The sequence below is a fragment of the Chiloscyllium punctatum genome, chromosome 20, assembly GCF_047496795.1.
Source record: "Chiloscyllium punctatum isolate Juve2018m chromosome 20, sChiPun1.3, whole genome shotgun sequence".
Classification (NCBI taxonomy): Eukaryota; Metazoa; Chordata; class Chondrichthyes; order Orectolobiformes; family Hemiscylliidae; genus Chiloscyllium; species Chiloscyllium punctatum.
In genome coordinates, this window is record NC_092758.1 from 12,407,300 (window position 1) to 12,425,453 (window position 18,154).

Below are 18,154 nucleotides of genomic sequence, written 5' to 3' on the forward strand. Positions count from 1 at the left end.
CTTTGACATGATAGACACGAGAAAACGATTCCATTTGTGCAGGATTCCAGAATTGGAGCCTGTAAATTTGACCAAATCATCAATAAATCTAACAGGGAATTCAGGAGAATATGCAACTTATTAGGTGAGGTGCATGAGGGGATGTCAGATAAACAGAAGACAGAAAAAGAAAATGCAGGGTTGCAGAAACAATGAGATGAAGCAGAGATGAAAGGAGGCTTGTGTGAAACATGAACAGCTTATGGGCTGATGTATCTCTTCTCATTTCTACTTTCCTATCCAACATCCTCTAGTTGAAACCATATTGTCTATTCTCTATATCTTTAATGTCCTTTCCCTGAAATGTTATCTCAAATAGTATTCTAATTGACAGTATCAGGGTGGGTTGGTCATTACCCCCTTGCAATGTTCTCAATACTGGAAATCCCAGAATGTAATATCTTTCTTTTCCAGCGGGTTCATTTTTGAAGAATTATGTAATTGCAAACTTATTAAACTGGCTCATTACCCCACATCTTTCTACTCAATGAACCTCAGTATGGTTGGTCACAGTAGATTGTATCTGCCACCTGTCTGCCCCATTTTAAGACACAGTCTATTATCTCACAACCAATTGGCAGTTTAATGCAATATGTGTCAGATTAATTTTTATTCTTAAAAGTCTATTGTTGCGGTGAGGTGTCTTAGAGTATGTTGGGATACATTAATCTATGAAAGCAATGTGGCTAGAGTCTTAGGACTTGTCGAAGTAATTTTTGATTGGCACCATATTAAGTATATACATTTGAACTCAGCACAAGGTTTAATTTGTTGTTCTTGTCTTCAAACCTCCTCCATTCCCACATGAACATAACTGTTATTGACAGTTTCCTATGAGTGTGTTCAAGAGTTAATCCTCTACTTTCTATAGCTAGTTCTTATACTATACATAAAATAAACAAAATGCTGGGATTTAACTCCCAGAAGCTCTCACAACCCATGTAAACTGTATCTTATCATGGACACTACATGTCCACTTGATCTCCTTGCAAGAATATCCTCTACTTAATGTTGCTACTTTAGAATAGATATTGGCCAAGAATATCAAAGAGATAAAAGGGATGCTTTCCAATTATGGGAGGAGTATCTTCAGGTTTTGGTTTGCGTGTCATCTGAAATACAAAGCATGTGAGTTTGCAGCACTCCCACAGCGCTGCACTGAACAATCAGCCTGAATTGGAAAGCTCTGGGTCAGATGATGAACCTCAATTAGAACCTCACCCACACAATTCTTAGCCTAAGAATGCCCTGTACATTATGGAAGGTGACCCATTACATGACTGCAGTCAGTCATAGAGTCATAGAATCATACAGCATGAAAACAAGCCTTCAGACCAACTCATCCATGCTGACCAAATATCCTAAATTAATCTAGTCCTACTTGCCAGCATTTGGCCCATATCCCTCCAAACCCTTCCTATTCATAGACCCATCCAGATGCCTTTTAAATGTTGTTATTGTACCAGCCTCCACCACTTCCTCTAGTTGCTCATTCCATACACACACCACCTTCTGTGAGAAAACATTTCCCCCTGGGTCCCTTTTGTATCTTTCCTCTCTCACCTTAAACCTATGCCCTCTAGTTTAGGACTCTCCTACCTTGGGGAAAAAGACCTTGGCTATTCACAGTATCCATGCCCCTCGTGATTTTATAAGCCTCTATAAAGGTCACCCCTCTGCCTCTGATGCTCCAGGGAAAACAGCCCCCACCTATTCAGCCTCTCCCTATAGCTCAAACATTCCAGTCATCTCCACTGATGCTTTAAGGCTTCATGATTAAAGGTGAAGGTGATGTCTCAGGCGAAGGTAATGCTGAACCATTCAGAAGGAGGTGAAAGGGCACATGATACAAACTGAAGAATGTGGGAATTGTTGAAGGGAAAAGGACCAAGATGGTCTAATTCACCTTCTACCACCTTGTTAGCTCATTGACCCAGTGGCAAACCATAAAAGCATTGGGAGGAAAAGCTTTTTTATGGAACATGTTAAAAGAACAGCTCTATCTAAGAACTTAGTGGACGCAATATTCAGTTGTGGCTTCAAATGAGAATAGGTTAATCATCTGAAGATAAGAAATTGCAAAGCTACATGGAAATGGCAGGGGAGCGGGAGTTGAGAGTTGTCCTTGTAGATAGCCAGCATGGTCATGATGGGTTGAATGGCCTGTTACTGTGTTGTAACCATTCTGTGATTCTATAATTCTATGAACAATAATGCAGTTGCTGATGAATCACATCTATCAACTGATATCTTAGAGTATACAACAGAGCCAGACTTGAGATGAGGCAAACCCACAATGGTTGGAAGCTTTGAGAACCAGAGGTCCAAGATCATGTGGTCTTCGTAAGAACACAGCACTCACCATATGCCATGGCTCAAAGTTGTTCAGTAGTTGGATCCTACAATGGTTGGAGAATTCTCACTGTGTGCTGAATATTCTTCCCTCAATCCAAGAGATGATTAGTCAACCCTCTATCTTGACGCTATTTTGTCGGATCTTGCTATTTATATGATGGCTGCCACTTCTCGCCACAGAAGGCAATTCCTACACCCTTCATTTATTGTAAGTGAGTCTCTATCTGAGTGATATGATAGGTAGCTGTAGAGTTCTTTGGAGTTGAGAGGTCTGAGTGTTGTTTGATAAATTAGTAATCAGGTAGACATGTTAATCAGAGTCCAGGGATAATTCTCACAATTTGAAATCGCATGATTGTCCCATTCTATCCTCAGCTTTTGCACTATGTTTTGGCCGTATGCTCCAATCGAACTTTATTACCTGGTGAACACCAGTTATCTATCTTTCCTGTCAACATAATTGAAGGCCAATTACACAATGTCTCCACTGACAGAAAGTTTATGATGAAAAATCGCTGCCTCTGATAGCGATTCTTGAGAGTCCCGACTTCAGTTTTTGATAAGAAGCTTATCTTGGTTAATAGGTAATGTGAGGTTTATTTCAATTCTCCTCACAGAATTCAACAACAAGTCTTTGGTTTTCCAGAGCTCAGTGCCAGTGGGCTGACCGTCCTCCTTGTAGTTATCCAATCAAAATACTAAAATCACCAGCCAACATTCACTGACAAAATGTAGATAAAAGGAGTTTCTAAAGTGTTTTACAGCACTTCAGGATGTCTCAAAGCGTGTTAGAGTATAGAATCCAAACAAATTGTTACAAACTTCATACCTCAAAACCAGGCCAATTGTAACATGCTGGTATACAGTATATACTTCACTCTTTCCTTCCTCATCTAACCCTATCAGAGTATCCTTCTATACCTTTCTCCCTCATATGCTTAGCTTCCCCTTGAGCAAGTTTATTCTGGTCACCTCAACTGTTTCCTGTAAAGTCGTCACATATTCTCAGCACTCTTAAGGAATAGAAGTTTTCTTTGAATTCCCTACTTGTTTTCTTGGTCTTGACCTTATATTGAGCCTCTAGTTAAGCTTTTCTTTTGAAATGTACTCATTGCTGTAAAGTCAGAAAGATGGTAGCCAATTTTCACATAGTATATGCCACGAACCAATAATGGTCTGAAAACATCATTTCATAGAATCCCTACAGCATAGGAGCAGGCCATTTGGCCCATACCCACAATCTGAAGGGTATCCAACCTGCAGCCCCATATTTCCCATGGCTAATCCACCCAGCCTACATGTCTTTGGCAAGAAACCAGAGCATCAGGGGAAATCCACACAGACACAGTGAGAATGTGCAAGCTCCACACAGTCACCCGAGGTTGGAATCGAACCCACTTCCCCACTGTGAGGCAGCAGTGCTAACCACTGAGCCGCCATGCCACACATACATACAAAGGGAAATTGGTTTATTTTTACATAATCTCACTTGGGAACACGTCTAGTTTCTTCTAAATGTGCTATGGGATCTTTTACATCTAGGAATTACACATAATCCTACTTTAAACTCTCAACTGAAAGAGAGGATCCCTGACAATGCAGCACTCCCTCAGTACTGCACAGACACATCAACTTGGACCATGTGTATATTCAAGTCTTTGAAGTGATGTTTAAAATCATGTTTTTCTCCACGTTTGTAATTGGCTTCGGTTTTAGAACCCCTCACCCCACCAGCTCTGCTGTCTACTAATTCTCACCTCCTGAGATTTCCTGGTTTCAGTCACTCGACAAGAGGCAGCTGGGTCTTCCGTTGTCTAGTTCCTAAATCCTAAGCTTTGGAATGCCACCTCGAAACCTCTTCATTTTCTAAATACCCCCCTCTCTCTGTCTCCTCTGATAAAGACGTATCTTAAATCCCAGCTCTTTGACCAAGCTTATGGTCACTGACCTTGTCTTTATTTTACGCGAGTACATGTAAGAAATGTTTTTGCAATATCCTCCTTGAAAGTCCTTGGAAGATTTTATTCCTTCAGAGTTGTTATGGAGTTATGGTTGTTATGGTTACAAGTTGTTTTCCTGAAACTAAGGCAAGGGATGCAGAGGAGATTCACCAGGATGCTGCCAGGGCTGGAGCATTTCAGTGGCAAACAGAGGGTGAATTCTTCAGAACTGAGAAGGTTGAGAGGGGACCTGAAAGAGGTGGATAAGAGGGACATGGATAGAGTCGATAGAAAGCAGCTGTTCCCCTTAGTCGAAGGGTGACCAACAGGGCTGGGGTGGGGGAGGTGGTGGGGTGGGTGGGGGGGGGGGGGGGGGGGGAATATCATTTTAAAGTGAAAAGTGGAAGGTTTTAGTGGTTTGTCAGGAAAAGCTTTTTCACCCAGGGGGTCATGGGAATCTGGAGTGCACTGCCTGGGGAGGGTATGAGGTGAGAAAGTTTGCAACATCTACAAAATAATTGCACGAGCATTTGAAATGGTTTAAGGCAATGGGTCTAATGTAGGAAAGTGGGACATGTGCGGGTAATAGTATATTTTTGACAGTACTGATTCGATGGGCTGAAGGAACTCTGCTGTACTATATGATTTTGTATTTCTCTGATTTTATGTATCTTGTCCTGTGCAGGCTAATGAATGGGCTGGAAATGGATTTTTCTCACCTCTGCAGCCTTGAATCTGTTTTCATCGCAACCCTTCCTCTTCTGAGTCTTCCTCCTTCCTGAATCATATTTAAACCTCGCAGACAATACACCCTTCCATTTAACTAACTGAAACTCATTGTGATTCCCCCTAACCAAAGTCACTCTTTCACAATTCTCAACATTGAATTGAATTGAATTTATTGTCATGTGTACCGAAGCACAGTGAAAAGCTTTGAAAACATCTCCAAATTTCTAATTCCCCACTCCTGCTGAATCCCAGAACTTTAAACTGAACTTGGTGCAAATCAGCTAAGCTTCACCCTCTCTTCTATTATTGTTACAAATGACAACATTAGATATATAACTTATCTTTAATGCAGAGATGGACAGACTCCAGATACGCAAAGGGATGAAAGTTGATTGAGGAGCAGGCAGGACAGGCTTGAGGGGCTGAGTGGCCTACTCCTCTTCATTTGCATGTTTGTATATGTTACAGTCATTTTAGTCTTTAAGTGTTAATATGTTCGTTGAAGAAATTCTTCCTGACACTATCACCAAGTTTAAGGTTAGAGCAAATTTCTCCCTAATTATTTTACTTTTGCTTTGATCATCTTGAACATTTCAGTTGAACACCGTGCCATAATCTCCTATGCTTGAGAGAACACACATTTAATTTATTGAACCCAATGGGTGCCTCAAATTGGAAATTGGTAAAACTGGTAAGAGGAAGTTAAAACCTGACGAGTGAAATCAGAAAAATGAAGGTGAGTGCCAACTAAACTTTGAAGTTGGAATAATGTCAAAAAGTTAAGGGCACTTTGTCTAAATGCACACAGTATTGCAGCAAGCTTTTTTTATTTGTTCATTCATGGGCATTTCTAGTTAACTCAATAATTATTACCCATCTCTAATTGAGAATAAAATGTCAGCCACTTTTCTGTTGGTCTGGATTCATCTATGTCGGATTTAATTGAAGACTTTTCTTCCCGAAAGGGCATCAGTGAACCAGATTGATTTATACATCAATCAATAATGGTTAGGAGCAAATTACTGCAGATGCTGGATTCTATACCAAAAACAGAAAATGCTGGAAATCACAGTAGGTTAAGCAGCATCCTGAGAGAGAGCAAGGTAACATACCCAGTCTAGACTCTTTATCAGAGCTGATGTGAGGTGTGGAAGGGGGCAGCAAATTGTGAACCCGTTCTTTCCCGTTGTTTTAGTTTTGCTTGTTACATTCTCTGTCACCATGTCCGCTCTCCCCTCCCCCCACTTCAGTGGGACTCTCTGTTCTTTTCACTTAGACTTACTATTCTTCTGCCATTCTCACATTCCAATCACCTAATCTGCTCTATCAATACCCTTTCTCCCCAGCACTCCACTCCCCCATTATTGCTGCCCCCTCATGGCCTGGATAGAGTGGATGTTGGAAAGATGTTTTCATTGGTAGGGAAGACTAGGATCCAAGGACACAGCCTTCGAGTAAAAAGAAAACCTTTTAGAACGGAGGTAAGGAGAAACTTCTTCAGTTAGAGAGTGGGGAATATATGGAATTCCCTGCCACATAAGGTTGTGGAGATCAGGGCATTGAGAGCATTTAAGGCTGGGATTTATAGGTTCTTGACTGTCAAGAGGATCAAGGGTTACAGGGAGAAGGCAAGAGAAGGGGATGAAAAACCTATGAGCCATGATTGAATGGCAGAGCAGACTTGATGGGCTGAATGGCCTAATTTCTGCTCCTATGTCTTATGGCTTTATGGTCAAACTTCATGTCAGCTCAGATGAAGAGTCATCCAGACTCGAAACATTAGCTTGCTCTCTCTCTCTCCATCGATGCTGCCTGACCTGCTGTGATCTCCAGTATTCTCTGTTTTCAATCAACAATGGTTACATGGTCTTCATTAGGCTAGCTTTTAATTCCAGATTTTTAAAATTAATTTCAAATTTTAACCATCTTCTGTGGTGGGATTTGAACAAATCGCTCCAGAAGATCAGCCTGAGGTTCTAGATTAATAGTTCAATTATATTGCCACTATTCCACTGCTTCCCTGTATAAGGTATGTAATTTAAAGACACAAGTAGTGGTAAGTAGCTATGATTTAATTGTCAATATGGAATCATGGATACACAGAGACCAAGACTGAGAGTTGGGTATTGAAAGATATTCAATGTTCAGGAAATTCGAGAAGAAATAGAAAAGAACGTGGCATTACAGTGATAGTAAGCGTTAGGGTCAATACATGATTAAGAGAGGAATTCTCTTCTGTTTGTTCACAGGATGTGGACCAATTTGGCAAGCCCAGCATTTGTTGCCCAGAGGACAGTTAACATTCAGCCACATTGCTGTGAGTCTGAAGTCACGTGTAGGCCAGACCAGGTAAGGATGGCTGATTTCATTCCCTAAAGGACATTAGTGAACCAGATGGGTTTTTATGACAATCCACACATTGTTGCCATTAGGCTAGCTCTTTTAATCCGAGATTTTTAGTGAATTCAACTTACACCATCAGCCGTGATGGTGGACCCATGTTCCCAGAGCATTAGCCTGGGGTTGTGCATTCCTAGTGCAGTGACACTACCATTGCACCTCCTCCTCCCACAGTAAGGCTGACCTGGAACATTCACAGGGGTGGCAGGCAGCAGTAGTTCTGTTCCAGTTGGCTGGGATACCAGATTCGCTCTCCAAACTGGCCTGGTCTCAGTTCAACAAGCAATGAGAAATTCACCTACCCATAGCTGGGAATTGTCAATGTATAAACACACACACACGCACATACAAACATGCACACACACAATTCTCTGTAATTAAGTGTGTTTAATGTGGAGATTGACAGGTAAAGGGAAGCTCCCAATGACCAGGGAGTCCTGAACTAGAGGCCACAGTCCAAGGATGTCAAATAGGCCATTTTGACTGAGACAAGGAGAAATTTCTTCATCCAGATACTGGTGAATCTGTGCAATTCTCTGCCACAGAACACAGTTGAGGCAAACATGTTTTCATGAAGGAGTAGATATGGTTTTTAGAGCTAAAGGGATCAAGGGTACAAAGTGGGAACAGGGGACTGGGTTAGATGATCAGCCATATTCATATTGAATGGTGGGGCAGGCTCAAAGGGCTGAATGGCCTATTCCTGTTCCTATTCTATATGTTTCAGTAGGGGGATAGTATATATAAAAGGCATTGAAGTGGATAATTGGCCATGATCTAATTGGTCAGAAGTCAGATGACACCAATTTATAGTCCAACGGGTTTATTTAAAATCACAAGCTTTTGGAGCATTACCCCTTCATCAGGTGAGTCACCTGACAAAGGGGCAATGCTGCCAAAGCTTGTGATTTTTAGTAAACATGATGGACTACAACCTGATGTCATCTGACTTCTGACCTTGTTCACCTCAGGCTACCTCCACATTATGTTCTAATTGAACAGCGGAGCAGGCTCAAAGGGCTGAATGAACAGGAGGAGGCCATTACACCATTCAAATCTGTTTGCTATCCACTAAGAACATGACAGATCGATATCTACCCATCTTGGCTCCAATCCTTTTTAGTCCTTGTCTACAAAAGTATGAGTTGAGTTAGTATCTATTACCTTCTGTGGAGAGAGTTCCATACTCTTACCGCGTGTTGCATGAGGAAGTGTTGGCCTTAACCTCTCTCCTGAAAGGGCTGGCTCTTCTGGGAGGAAGGTGGGTGCTCACATCAGTCAGTAACTGAGGCTATTTCCTGCCTGGCCTCTCCCATACATGGCCTGCTTTCAGGCCTCCTTCTACCTCAACACTGGTATGACAATGGACCAATTGTCTTCTCTGGCTGCAATAGTGATAGCTTCACCAAGATGGCACTCCATGCCATTTTCCAGCTCTGAACCCATGCCCGCCCATCTATCCATCTCTATTGGGTACACCGCTACTGATAACTACCAATGATAGGCCAAGACATTGTACTGGACACTCCTGCCTGACTGTAGTCACTCCACTCTCAGAGGATGAGGGGACAATCTTGGAAATTTTTTTTTTACCATCTTGTGGTCTGGACTCTGGTGACTGACATTCACCTTCATGAACATCGGTTATCACTCCGGTCAGGTGATATACTAACCAGAAGTCCAACATCATGGCCAGACCAAACCTCAGAAGCAGGAGCTCCCAGTTTAAGTAGTTCCTTGAAACCAATCTCTTGCATGAAGTTTTTAGTTGCCCTCCCTAATATCATTTTAGTTCAGTGTCAGTATTCAACCATAAGACATAGGAGTTGAAGTAGGCCATTCAGCCCATCGAATCTGTGCCAGCATTCAGTGAGATCATGACTGATCTGATAATCCTAAAAGATAGAGATATGAGAAGGCCATTCATCTCTTGAGCAAGTTCCATCATTTACTTAGATCATGGCTACTCATTTTGTTAATTCCTTTTACCTGCTTTGGCTGCATTCAACTCAATGCCTTTATTCAAAAAAGAAAATCAGTCAATCACAATTTCAGCATTTTCAGTTTCCTCAACCTCCTATTTTGGGAAAGAGTTTTCAGATGTCTCCTTATTCTCCAACATGTAAGCTACTATTTAAATGCAACATTTTGTTGTTCCTGTCCTCATGTGGTCATTTACCTTGGAATGGATGAATGGCAGTTCCTCCTCTTCTAACCAGAGAATTCCCTGTGTTTCTTCAGTTGGTCCAAAGGCCCTTTCACTTCCATCTGAAGAGAGAGTTTGAGGTTAACTTTTGACCCTAGTCTAAGAAGGCAACTCCAACACTTCGCTGACTGTACACTAATCGTCCAAAACCTGGATTTGTGAGTGATCCTGCAGTTTTGGAACAACAGGAGTAGGCCATTCAGCACCCCTTAAGCCTGTTCCAACATTCAGTCTCCGCTTTCTATCTTATCTCCACCAATTTGCTGCTTCTCCAGTACTCTCTTGGCTTTGTAAAAATGCTATTAATGCCAAATTTCAATAATACTAGAAAATCTAAATAATAACTGAAAGTGCTAGTAAATATACTCAGCTGGGCTAGCTGAGATGAGAGAAACAGACCGAATGTTTCAGGCTATGACCTTTTGTCAGAAACTGGAAATGTATCAGTCGTAGTTCTGACATTTTCTATGACAATGTCAATTGATGCACCAGCCTTCTAAAGGGGAGGAGTTCCAGATTTTCACACCCTTTTATGTAACTTCCTAACATTACAGCCTGGCTCTGACCTTAAGACCCTTTTTCTTGAATTCCCTACAAGAAAAATTAATTTTGCCTCATCCATCTTGATCAACTCCTTTAATCATTTCATGTTCAAGGGACCACAAACCTGGTCTGTGCACCCTGCCCCCATAACTAAACCTCTTAGCCCCAGTATCATCCTGATGAAACTGCAGTAATCAGTTCCTCCAGGTCCAATTATCTGTAAGAAGGATGTGGTGCTTTACAATCAATAAAACTGTGAAGTGTAGTATTATTTTATTCATTCATTGGATGTGGACGTCACTGGGCAAGACCAGCATTTATTGCCCATCCCTAATTCCCTTAACACAGAAGCATAGAAACATAGAAAATAGGAGCAGGAGTAGGCCATTCGGCCCTTCGAGTCTGCTCTGCCATTCAATATGGTCATGGTTGATTATCCAACTCAGCCCCCTATTCCTACTTTCTCCTCATACCCTTGACCCCTTTAGACCCAAGAACTATATTTGACTTCTTCTTGAAAACATGCAATGGTTTGACCTCAAACTCTTCCTGTAGTGGAGGATTCCACAGGCTCACTGTCCTCTGGATAAAAACATTTCTCCCTGTCTCTGTCTTAAATGGCATACCATTAGGCTGTGACCCCCGATGTGGACTCCTCACTTATTGGGAACATTCTTTCTCCGTTTACCCTGTCTAGTCCTGTTGGATGTTATAGGTTTCTATGTTATCCCTGTTCATTTTTCTAAATTCCAGTGACTACAATCCAAACCGATCCAATCTTGCTTCATATGTCAGTCCTGCCAGCTCAGGAATCAGTCTTAAGAAGATTCCTTCTCGAACCACTGCGGGCCATGTGGTGTTGGAGAGAGAACTCCGGGATCTTGATTCAATGACAGTGAAGGATAGAGTTATATTTTGAAGTCAGGATGGTGAGTGACTTCTGGGGCACCTTGCATGTGGCAGTGTTCCCATGTATCTGCTGCCCTTGTCCTTTTTAGTGGTGGAGGTTACAGGTTTGGTAGCTGTTGACAAAACAACCTTCATGAGTTACTGCAATGCATCCTGTAGATGGTACACACTGCTGCCACTGTACATTGATGGTGGAGGAGTGAATGGTGAAGGTCGCGGGCGGCACGGTGGCACAGTGGTTAGCACTGCTGCCTCACAGCGCCTGAGACCCGGGTTCAATTCCCGCCTCAGGCGACTGACAGTGTGGAGTTTGCACGTTCTCCCCGTGTCTGCGTGGGTTTCCTCCGGGTGCTCCGGTTTCCTCCCACAGTCCAAAGATGTGCAGGCCAGGTGAATTGGCCATGCTAAATTGCCCATAGTGTTAGGTAAGGGGTAAATGTAGATGTAGGGGTATGGGTGGGTTACGCTTCGGTGGGGCGGTGTGGACTTGTTGGGCCGAAGGGCCTGTTTCCACACTGTAAGTAATCTAATCTAATCTAATGAGTCATGGATGTGGTACCAATCAAACAGATTAGTTTGTTCTGCATGGTGTCAAGCCTCTTGGATGTTATTGGAGTTGCACCATCCAGGCAAGAGGGGAGTATTCCATCACACTTTTAACTTGTGCATTATTATTTCTGGTATAATGATGGTGGGCATTGTACACAAAACATGATCCCACAGACAATAATGTCATCATGACTAAGATGTTGGTTGAGGAATAGTGTCGCAGACAGAGATGGACAGTCCTGCTGAATAATGACAGTTTATGGCAACTGTGAGAACAAAAGCAGGGTGTCAGTTTAATATTTCATTCAAAAAGATGCCATCTCTGACAGCACAGCACTCCCTTGCTTTCATACTGACTATCAGTCTGCATTGAGTGTTGTGCGGTTGAGAGTGCCAGTCAATGAGCTACAGCTGGCAATTTAGAAGCTGATAGATTTGTGTACTGACTGAGGATAAATTGACCATTTTCATCAATGCTAGACATATATTGTCCTCCACATTCTGCTGTTTCCAAGAATTATAATCCTCACTGGCGCCTATTCCACTTGGTATGATTCTCGTGAATGATTTACAGAGATGACTCATGGTGAAGTTTGCGTCGGATCCAATCCATTTGCTCTCAGTTGCTAATTGTACTGTGTCCAAGTTACCCTGATCATCCACTTATACGTATGTATTTATCTTTCACTCCACCCCCCACTCCCCCCACCCCCCACCTGATGTCCAACACACCGTGTGGGCTTAATGCAGATGGGGTTAAAGAACATAGAACATTACAGCGCAGTACAGGCCCTTCGACCCTCGATGTTGCACCGACCTGTCATACCAATCTGAAGCCCATCCCACCTACACTATTCCATGTACGTCCATATGCTTGTCCAATGACGACTTAAATGCACTTAAAGTTGGCGAATCTACTACCGTTGCCGGCAAAGCATTCCATATCCTTACTACTCTCTGAGTAAAGAAACTACCCCTGACATCTGTCCTATATCTATCACCCCTCAATTTAAAGCTATGCCCCCTCGTGCTCGCCATCACCATACTTGGAATAAAGTCACGTCTCAACCTTCTTCTCTCCAACGAAAACAACCTCAAGTCCCTCAGCCTTTGCTTGTAAAACCTTCCCTCCATACCAGGCAACATCCTAGTAAATCTCCTCTACACCCTTTCCAAAGCTTCCACATCCTTCTTATAATGCGGTAACCAGAACTGTACACAATACTCCAAGTGCGGCCACACCAGAGTTTTGTTCAGCTGTAGCATAACCTCATGGTTCCAGAACTCAATCCCTCTAATAATAAAAGCTAAAACACTGTATGCCTTCTTAACAACCCTGTGGCAACTTTCAAGGATCTGTGTACCTGGACACAGAGATCTCTCTGCTCAGCTACATGACCAAGAATCTTACCATTAGCCCAGTACTTTGCATTCCGGTTACTCCGACCAAAGTGAATCACCTCATACTTGTCCGCATTAAACACCATTTGCCACCTCTCAGCCCAGCTCTGCAGCTTATCTATGTCTCTCTGCAACCTACAACATCCTTCGTCACTATCCACAACTCCACCAACCTTAGTGTCATCTGCAAATTTACTAACCCACCCTTCTACGCCCTTATCCAGGTCGTTTATAAAAATGACAAATAGCAGTGGACCCAACACCAACCCTTGCGGTACACCACTAGTAACTGGACTCCACGATGACCATTTCCCATCAACCACCACCCTCTGTCTTCTTTCAGCAAGCCAATTACTGATCCAAACTGCTATATCACCCACAATCCCATTCCTCCACATTTTGTACAATAGCCTACTGTGGGGAACCTTATCGAACGCATTGCTGAAATCCATATTCACCACATCCACCGATCTACTCTCATCTACCTGTATGGTCACCTTCTCAAAGAACTCAATTAGGTTTGCTAGGCACAACCTACCCTTCACAAAAACCGTGCTGACTATCCCTAATCAAATTATTCTTTTCTAGATGATTATAATCCCTCTCTCTTATAACCCTTTCCAACACTTTACCAACAACTGAAGTAAAGCTCACTGGTCTATAATTACCAGGGTTGTCTCTACTCCCCTTCTTGAACAGAGGAGCCACATTTGCTATCCTCCAGTCTTCTGGCACTATTCCTGTAGACAATGACAATTTAAGATCAATGCCAAAGGCTCGGCAATCTCCTCCATGGCTTCCCAGAGGATCCTAGGATAAATCCCATCCAGCCCAGGGGACTTACTATTTTCACACTCTGCAGGATTTCTAATACCTCTTCCTTGTGAACCTCAATCCCACCTAGTCTAGTAGCCTGTATCTCAGTATTCTCCTCGACAACATTGTCGTTTTCTAGACTGAATACTGTCGAAAAATATTCATTTAGTGCTTCCCCTATCTCCTCTGACTCCACACACAACTTCCCACTACTATCCTTGATTGGCCCTAATCTTACTCTCGTCATTCTTTTATTCCCTAAATACATATAGAAAGCCTTAGGGTCTACCCTGATCCTATCCGCCAACAACTTCTCAAGTCTCCTCCTGGCTCTTCTGAGCTCTCTCTTTAGGTCTTTCCTGGCTACCTTGTAACCCTCAAGCACCCTAACTGAGCCTTCACATCTCATCCTAACATAAGCCTTCTTCTTCCTCTTGACCAGAGATTCCACTTCCTTCATAAACCACGGCTCCCGCGCTGTACAGCTTCCTCCCTGCCTGACAGGTACATACTTATCTAGGACACTCAGGAGCTTTTCCTTGAATAAGCTCCACATTTCTAATGTGCCTATCCCCTGCAGTTTCCTTCCCCATCCTATGCTTCCTAAATCTTGCCTAATCGCAACATAATTGCCTTTCCCCCAGCTGTAACTCTTGCCCAGTGGTGTACACCTATCCCTTTCTATCACTATATTAAACATAACAGAATTGGGATCGCTATCACCAAACTGCTCACCTACTTCCAAGTCTAACACCTGGCCGGGTTCATTACCCAGTACCAAATCTAATGTGGCTTCGCCCCTTGTTGGCCGGTCTACATACTGTGTCAGGAAGCTCTCCTGCACACACTGGACAAAAATGGACCCATCTATAGTACTCGTACTTTAGTGTTCCCAATCAATATTTGAAAAGTTGAAGTCCCCCATGACAACTACCCTGTCACTCTCACTCCTATTGAGAATCATCTTTGCTATCCTTTCCTCTACATCGCTGGAACTATTCGGAGGCCGATGGAAAACCCCCAACAGGGTGACCTCTCCTTTCTTGTTTCTAACCTCAGCCCATACTACCTCAGTTGATGAGTCCCCAAACATCCTTTCTACAACTGTAATACTGTCCTTGACCAATAATGCCACACCTCCCCCTCTTTTACTATCTTCTCTGTTCTTACTGAAACTAAAGGAGCAAATCCTCATCCTTGTGCTCAAATCCCGCACCCCTTTCTACCTCTGTAACCCCCTTCAGTCATAACCATAACCCTCCAAGCTCCCAGAAATCCTCCAGTTATGGTCTCAAAGCCCCTTTGTCATCACTCCACCACACCAATGGTGTTCATACCTTCAGGTGCCTGAATCTTGAGCCCTCAAGTTGCCTCCTTAAAGTTCCCCATCTTTCCAGCACACTCTCCTCATGGTATTTGAACAGATGAAAGACTCAACAAACAATCAAGGTATTTTTCAATTTATAATTTCAGTTACATCACTTTTGCTATAAATTCTGTGTCTTACAATTGTGTCCTCCACAACCACCTGATGAAGGAGCAGCGCTCCGAAAGCTAGCGCTTCCAATTAAACCTGTTGGACTATAACCTGGTGTTGTGTGACTTTTAACTTTGTACACCCCAGTCCAACACCGACATCTCCAAATCAACACTCTCCTTTGGTAGGTTTTCTTTGCTCAAAATGTAGTGAAAATCTGGAACTTTCCACCCTTATTGAGGCTGGGACATAAGAGACGGGATCAAGTGAAAATATGAAAATTGAAATTGATAGCTTTTGTTGCAATATGAAACAAGAGATGCAATCGTGATGGCCAGATGGAATGAGCATATAGAACAACCATGGTCTAACTGTCTGATGGACTAGGCTTGAGGGGCCAAAAGGCCTACTTCTGTACCTATGCTCCTCAGAGACAATCGCCAATCCAGAATTTAGACTGACAGTTCAATACCCAGAGTCTGTCCACCTGTCAGCCTGGAGTCTAAACCTCCAAATTCCTCGACCGATGAAAGTGAAAAGTCCCTTGGGACCAACTGAAGAAACATAGGACCTTCTCTGGTAGAGAAAAGGAGAGATTTCCACCATCCATTCTGAGGTAAACCACCACCTGAGGGTAGGAACAACAACAACTTTGATTTAGGTAGCAACTTTCATGTAGGATAATTAGGTCTGCAAACTCTCTTAACAAAAGGCAATCAAAAATGTTAATACTGCATTTTAGAGATTTTAAATTAGTAAGAGGATTGAGGGTGACAGAACAAAGATGGGTAGATGGCATGAAGATACAGAGCAGATAAGATGGTATTGAACTCACCTGAGGGACTGAATAGTCTCCTCTTGCTGCTGTTTACCCAGGACATGGATAATGCCAACCTCTTTAACCAAACCATCCTAATATCTGCTCACATGTCTAGGCTGTCAATTTTATTTGATAATACTCATGAGCAGTCCCTTGTGATGTTTTAGATCATAGAATCTCTACAGTGTGGAATCCGGCCCCTTTGGCCCAACAAGTCCACACTGACCCTCTGAAGAGTAACCCATCCAGACCCATTCCCCTACCCTATTATCCTACATTTACTCCTGACTAATGCACCTAACTTACACATCCCTGAACACTATGGGCAATTTAGGATGGCCAATTCACCTAACCTGCACACCTTTGGATTATGTGAGGAAACCGGAGCACCAGGAGAAAACCTACACAGACACAGAGAGAATGTACAAAGTCCACACAGTCGCCTGAGGCTGGAATTGAACCCAGGCCCCTGGCGCTGTGAGGCAGCAGTGCTAACTACTGAGCCACCATGTCACCCCTTTTACTAGGCTAAGGGATGATCTAAATGCATGTTCTTTTTGTAGTGGTAGGGAAGCAATGGTCTAGTGGTATTATCTCTAAACTATTAACCTAGGTGATGTTCTGGGGACCTGCATTCAAATCTCACCAATGCAGATGGTGAAACTTGATCTGAAATTTGATAAAAGTCTGGAATTGATGATGACCATGTATTCATTGTCAATTGTTGGAAAAATTCATCTGGTTCACTTATGTCCTGTTGGAAAGGAAACAGCTGCCCTTACCTGGTCTTAGCTACTTGTGAAACCAGACTCACAGCCACATGGTTGACTCTGAAATGGCCTAGAAGCTCCTCAGTTGTATCAACTGCTAGAAAGGAGAAAAGGAACAAAAACAGGTGGACTTTCTGCCCCCCCCCTAATGATGTTGTCTGTCAAGTGACAGTACGTGGACTGCAGCAGTTCAAGAAGGCAACTCTCCACCACCTTCTCAAGGGCAAATGGGGTCAAGCAATAAATGCTGGGCCCAGCCAGCGACACCTATTTTCCAAAAAATGAGTGAAAAAAGATGTTGCTCCAAGATCTCCACACAGAGTCATGGATCAAGTTAAAAATCACACAACACCAGGTTATAGTCCAACAGGTTTAATTGGAAGCACTAGCTTTCGGAGCAGCACTCCTTCGTCAGTTGGCTGTCTGATGAAGGAGTTGCACTCCAAAAACTAGTGCTTCCAATTAAATCTGTTGGACTATAACCTGGTGTTGTGTGATTTTTAACTTTGTACACCCCAGTCCAACACAAGCATCTCCAAATCAGAGTCATGGAGAAAGAGTTCTTGCAATGAGGAAGGTGATGGGATTTAACCCTTTGCTGACCCAGGGGGTAGAAACGGGTACATGAGGATGTGCCAATCTCTTATGGCCCCTGCTTCAAAACAATGTCCAACTCCAACAATGGCATTAACTCCAAAACCAGTGATTAGAGCGTACTGCTAACTTTTCCAGTCAGAGGTCACATCCCTTAAAGAGGTGAAAATAAGCAGTGACAGTGCTCTCTTCTAGTACCCTTTCCAAAAGCTTCCGGGGATGGGATTTTTGGAGAGCCTGCAACATAGATTGCCAATAATGTTACTAAAGGAATGATTTTTTTTTACCAAGGATTAGATTAGGGGGTGGGATTGAGTTGCCTAAGTCTGTATTTAATATAGAAGGTTAAGGGGTAACTTCATTAATGTTTTTTCAGAGTTTTGGAAGGGGTGAACAAAGAGAAACTTCATGTCTGCTAGCATGGGAGTCTAGGACAGAAACCATAATATTAAAGTCAGCACATCCTGCACAGAACAAAAATGAAATATTACTGAGGTTGGAATTCTAAAATGAAAACAGCAAACTATGGGGAAAGTCAAAAGGTCAGGCAGCATCTGTGGAGAGGAACAGAGTTAACATGATCGATAACTCTTCATCAGGACATTA

At 42.8% G+C, this 18,154-nt stretch overlaps 1 protein-coding gene across 1 annotated transcript in view; it reads right to left on the bottom strand.

Moving 5' to 3' along the window:
* Positions 1 to 18,154, bottom strand: part of cdx1b (caudal type homeobox 1 b) — a 54,940-nt gene that overhangs the window by 13,488 nt on the left and 23,298 nt on the right. The window lies entirely within an intron of this gene.